We start from the raw sequence: 6,481 nt of genomic DNA on the forward strand, positions 1-6,481 counted from the left end.
ATTTCTCTTGTCGTTCATAACAATAGAAAACGACTTTCATATAGAACATTTTTACTTATATAACGTAGGCCCTTTGGGCTATCAAAATAATAATAATATACATAGGCTTTCATTTACACAATGACTATGGGACCATGCTACCCACACATACGTATCTACGAGCCTCTACTAGAACACTGAACGTATGGACGGGACAGGACCCCGCCGTGCCCAAAATACATGTACACAAAACCATATCTCAAAATAGCACCTCCGAAATAAAGGAGGGCTCCCGCAACTCTGCTGCTAGCTACTGAGGATCTGCACCGTCTCCTCGTCTACCGCGGGCATGAACACAGCGTCCAAAGAGGAGGACGCGCACGAATATTGTACCGAGTATGTAAAACATGAGCAAGAATAAAGAGAAAAACATAACGTATAATATGTGAAATAACATAAAGCGGAGACGATAACATTCTCTTCATAGCACTTACCTGCTTTCCGTAGGGCGTTCCATGTTCTATTTCGTACTCGTATACATACATCCATATCCTTTACTTACTTACCTTTCATATCTATTATCTCGTCATACTCATGCCCGCATCACGTGCTTTGCATATACATAGCCCTTACTCGGCACTTACATGTTAGCAGTATATTCGAACTCTAATCACTGTCATAGGTATAGCTTAATCGTACTCATAAAGATATCATGTACTTATCTCATTCGTACTCACATGAATGTGATGCTTATGGTATAATCATACAGGTAACATAATCATACTTATATAGATATCATACGTGAAGCATCGTCGTGCTCATATAAGCATCATACATATAACATAGTCACATTCATAACGGTACCATACATGTAGCATACTCGTATTCATATAGGTTAGTATCATTCGTACGCGGCCCCTTCGGCTCGATGGAATCGCTAGCATACGTACTCGGCCCGCTCGGCTCGATGACACATTACTGGTACACGTACTCGGCCCTCTTGGGCTCGATGGGATCCCCGGTATGCGTACTCGGCCCTCTTGGGCTCGATAGGCTTAGGATTATACGTACTCGGCCCTCATGGGCTCGATGCACTTAATGGTATCATGGCCTTAACACATATCGTCATCATCATGCATTCATCATACACATACATACACTTATCATAATGTCGCATCTATTTGTACACATTTGATCATTTTCCCTATTCGGCCCCATAGGCTCGACGGCATATCGTACTCGGCCACGAGGGCTCGATCACATCACATATATCTCATATCGTACATGCGTCGTCATATCGCCATAATACATATATTTGTGCACAGACACCATATACTTCATATACTTGTCATCATACATCATCGTAGGTTCATTGCTATCATTTATTCCATGAACATATTATTCTTTCGTCTTTAATCGTGTCATAATCGTCTCGTAAGCATATCATATTTGAGCATTCTTACGTCACATAAAACTATACATGTTCTTAACACCTACATTAGAACTCAAGACATCTACATTTATATCGGGTGACATAAGGTCGTGGACCCCGACTTCGTTATGGAACATTCATATGTAATTCGCCTCACCTTGAAGGAACAAGCATAAGGTGAGTGGGCATAATGATCAATACCATTAGATTACAGATATAGCGTCATTAGCGTCATAGGAGCATTATACCATGGACCATAGCATCTCTAGTCTTTAGCTTACTATCATCATTATCGTATTCATGCTCATAGCATACCCCTTATCTCGTATAGCTATTCATGGGTGAGGACTCTTGACTTTCTTGGAGATGGGAATCTCATAGAGAGGAGGAAATACATACATGGATTCATGCCTTAGAAGGAAAGGATTAGCCTTACATACCTTCGTCGTTTAGCTTATTCTATCGCTTGCTCGTTCTCCTTTAATGCTCTCGTTTACCTTCAATGGAATTCGTATCAACATTAGCTATAAAATCGTGAAATCATACTTACTAAGGCTATAGAAATTTGGGCAGCATTTCCTTTGTTTATACTACTTTCCGCCATATTCCATATCGGCCTTCAACCATTCATACCAACAATCATAATATCACTAGTAACAATCGTCATTCATTCGCCTTACTCGCATTTCATAATTTCATACCAATTCTCCATAATTATAGCTAAAAGTCCATCGTCTCATTCTTTCACATCCAATGCTTATTTTATGTTCTAAATGTCATTTATAACTCATTCTAACATTGACACATCCATTTCCATGATTCAATCCAACTACTATTTCAAGAGGACATTATTCTTCCATATCTAACCCATTTCATGTATTCTTTTGTAATTCAAGTGTTTCTACTTTATAATACTCTTAACATCATGAAAATACTATAAAACATACCTTGGATGATGGAGGAACAAGCCTTGGATGACAATTCACCTTTTCCACCAAAACCCTACTTTCTCTCTCTTGGGATTTCTTGATTTGTATGACTTTGATGGAGTTTCTTTTACTTGATTCTCTTGATTTCTTGTTGTTGATCCGTGATTTCTCTTGTTTTCTTGTGATTGAAGTGTAGGGAGATGTTCTAGAGGGTTCTTGAAGTGTAGAGGTGAAGTGGGAAATGAAAAATGAAAAGGAAAGAATCCCTTATATAAAATCAGGTTCAGCCCGATTGGAAATATACGGACCAACATACGGTCCGTAAAATTTATACCAGCCGTATGTTGGACCGTACATTTGGTCCAAAGTGGCTTAAGTCATTCCGGGCTAATTCTACGGCCGGACATACGGCCAAGAGATTTTATACGGCGCATGTCCGGCCGTATGTTTTCCCGTGTTTCGAAAGTTGTTTCGTCGACTCGTTTGATCGCCGATCCTTGTGGAACCTTCTTAACACTTGTTAACCACTTCAATACCATTCTAAGGGACGTTATAACTCTCCCTTGGGGCATCATTCATACGCCATTAACTCAATGCTCGTACTCCTTATCCGATACTCTCAACTTACAACTCGCTTCTCTTTAACAACTTCCTTTTCTTAACTCGGATGTCTTTGGAAATCTTAATTAGGGTCATCACATACTATCCCTCGCTCATCTAAACCTCATGTTAATCATGTCCCTCATGAGTCTATTCACCTGTACGCTAAGGGGAATTTCCGAGGTGTAACAAGAAATGCGTTGTTGATATTTCCTTGGACTTGGAAGGTTTCGGGTTGCCTTTTGTTTTGGTTGGGTTGTTTTGAATAATTTTGTGGATTGTGGGAAATGTTATTGACTTGTGTTTGAAAGGTTTGAATTGTTATTTGAATATGCGATCGTTGATATTAGTTTGGACATATGTAGTTAAGTTGAATATAATTGGAATGTTGTCGAAGTATGTGGAAATGACTTGTTAGTGTTAGAATGCGTTTGAAATTACTTATTGATGTTGTTGGAATGGTTGTTGGTATTGTTGTTGAAGATTTGGCCGAGTTAAATTCTCGGGGCGTCCAAGTTATGGGGAAGTCTTTTCAAAATTCAGCAGAAAAAGTAATGGCTTGGAATTGAATTCTTCGATGCTTATGGCTAATGTTCGATGCCTATTGATGTTGTTGTAGATTTTGAGAAGACGAGACTTGAGTTTGGATTAGCTTAGGAAGCAATCGAGGTATGTGAAGCTTACCCTTCTTTTCTTTTGGCATGTCTTAGACGGGATTAAGGTATGACATGATTTGTGCCTCGGGTAACTCCATTCTTAAGTTTCAAGTATGTTTGTGATTCGTATTTGCTTTTGATGTTGGTATCCTTAGTATGGTCGTGCTACGGTTCGTATGTCTTTGATATGATTGAGTTTGAAATGTTGTGTAAACGATTCTTATATGTTTCTTGATATTCGTATCCTTAATGCGGTCGAGTTATGATCCTTACGTCTTTTGTATGATTAAATTTCTAAGGTTGCAAAAAGAGTTATATTTTTCAAAAGAATTTTGTTTCAAAGAGTTTTGTTTTCAAAAGAGATATGTTCCTAAACGATTTCGAAACTACGGCAACGACCGTAACTTTTAAGAGAGAGCCGGATCGCTTTGATTTCTTCGCAAAGGATTTCATGACGAGTAAGGACTTAAATTTTTATGGCGGGCCCGGATTGGGTTGACGCTCGTCCGTGGGTCCCGCGACTTTTCTATGTTGGTTTTAAATGACCTATTTTTTTAAAAAGGGACTTAATACGACCACTTTTCCGATCCCAAGCATGATTATTTATTTGTCCTAGGAGTTGGAAATAAGGATTTTATGCCTATGATTTTGATACGCAACTATGATTTTGAAGTTCGGTTTGATATGCTTCCGAGAGAGATCTCTAAGAAAACTGATTTGACTACTGTTTTGGTTTGAACTAATAGTTTGCTTTTAGTTATTCGGTTGAGTTTGAAATGATGATTTGTATGATTATGGATACTTACGGATCCGCTCGTGCGTTCGTTGTTACCTCTTTCACCTGGATCCGGGCGTACGTGATCGTGCGCACTGCGATATACTCCGGTGTTATCCGTGTTACGGTTCACCGAGCCCCCTCGCTAGAGGGCCGGTTCCGTTTATATTTGGTGTTATCCGTGTTTTGGCGCTATGATGTGTGATGGGGATACGGAGATTTGAAACTTCCGTGTTATGTCGTGTTGTGGCGCCGGATAGCGGCGACCACGTTCTGTCCGTCACGGGTCCTATGGACCGCATATGATATGTGATGATGTATGATGATATGATGAGTTTGTTCACCGATGGGTGGGGCAAACCCGATGGTGAGGCAAATCCCACATTAGTCAGGCAAATCCCACATCGTTAATGTTATCTCGTATGACGGATATGACGTGTACGGTATGAGTATGATGATTATTTGCGTGTGTCACCCCGGTCCCGGTTACAATGGATACGATTTGTGTTTCGTATATAAGCCTTTAGTATTCCGGTTATTGTGCTCACTTTCTTCGTATTTCTTACTTCGGTTAAGACCTCGTTTGATGTATCTATGCTTTCACATGCTCGACATATTTCGTCGACCCCCTTTCTTCGGGCTGCGTTTCATGCCACGCGGTACCCACCGATGAGTAGGTGATGCTAGCGAGAAGATGCTCCGGAGGATTGAGAGCTCCATTTCCTCAGATGTTTGTCAAAGTCGCAGTATTTTTGTATGGTATCCGGAGTTATGGTAGAGACTTTGAGCGACGTGTCGTGTGTATGAGATGTCCGTTTTGTAAGCGGCTATATGTAAGCCGACGTATCATTATGTATTGTGTTATGAATTACATGTGGAGGTACGTATTGTTATGATTACGGGTTTTATTTGATTTGAAAAAAGATGAGAGAGGCATGTTTGTTTTCCGAAAAATTTTTTCCTTACGCATTTTGACATGTTTTGTGGGCCCGGTGTGATTGTGTGTATTCGAGAGTACTCGGGTTCACTGTTACCTAAGTAAGGGTCGGGTGCCCGTCATGCCCTATCGAAATTAGGGTGTGACATTTTGATTGAATTCTATTGGTGTTGTTACTGGTTTTGATCCTGCAAGGCCCAATTCAGTGATCAATTATAGTGCATACTTCTTTTGATTCATCAAAATCCGTTATTGAGATCTTTCAACTTCAATACTAAGGAGATATTTCAAGTCACTAAGGTCTTTGATTTTGAAGTTTTGTTGTATTGCCTTCTTAGCTTCAATTATCAGATGTTGATCATTTCTACGTGATTAGAAGATCACTACATACACTAGTATGATCACCACCTTGTCCCAACTTTCTTGGTGAATAATGATTAATCACAATGGCTTTGAGTAAAACCAAATTTGATTAATGCGTAAGTGAGCTTCAAATTCCACTGCCTTAAGGCCTGTTTTAACCCATGGAGGGATTTGTGTAGCCTACAAACTACATTCTCCCCCTGCCTTGGAAATATCTGAGGAACCTCCATATGGACCTCTTCTTCCAACTCACTGTTACGCCCCTCGTCTTCGTTATAGTAGAATTAATGATTTCCTAGATGAGTATGTCTTGAGAATGGAGACCCATGCCCGAGTTTGGGGACATAAAGTGTTGTACTCTGTGTATAATTGTATCAATTGATATTCTGGGTAAATTATGGAGTTAGAAGTTGAACGGATCGAATCGACGAAATCTGAACTGAATCAGGAAATTCTGCAGACACCAGTCACTGTTGACGGGCCGTCGACATGTCGACGGACCGTCACTGTGCACCGTCAATATGCTTCTGCAATCAGAGATCTGCAGGTGTAAGTCGACGCAACAAGTCGACGGACCGTCGACACGTCAACGGGTCGTCGAACCGCTTTACTGGAACTTTCCAGTTCCAATTATAAATAGACGACCCCTACCCTTATTTTTTCAGTTTCCACTTTCTCTACAAGTCTTGAGAGCTCTAGAATATTCCCTCCATTATACTAACACACATCCAAGGGAAATCATGGATTAAACACCAAGAATTGGTAGAATCAAGTGTATGGATACCCACTAGGGTTGGTAAAGATCAAGAA

Source organism: Lycium ferocissimum, chromosome 6, assembly GCF_029784015.1.
Source record: "Lycium ferocissimum isolate CSIRO_LF1 chromosome 6, AGI_CSIRO_Lferr_CH_V1, whole genome shotgun sequence".
Lineage (NCBI taxonomy): Eukaryota > Viridiplantae > Streptophyta > Magnoliopsida > Solanales > Solanaceae > Lycium > Lycium ferocissimum.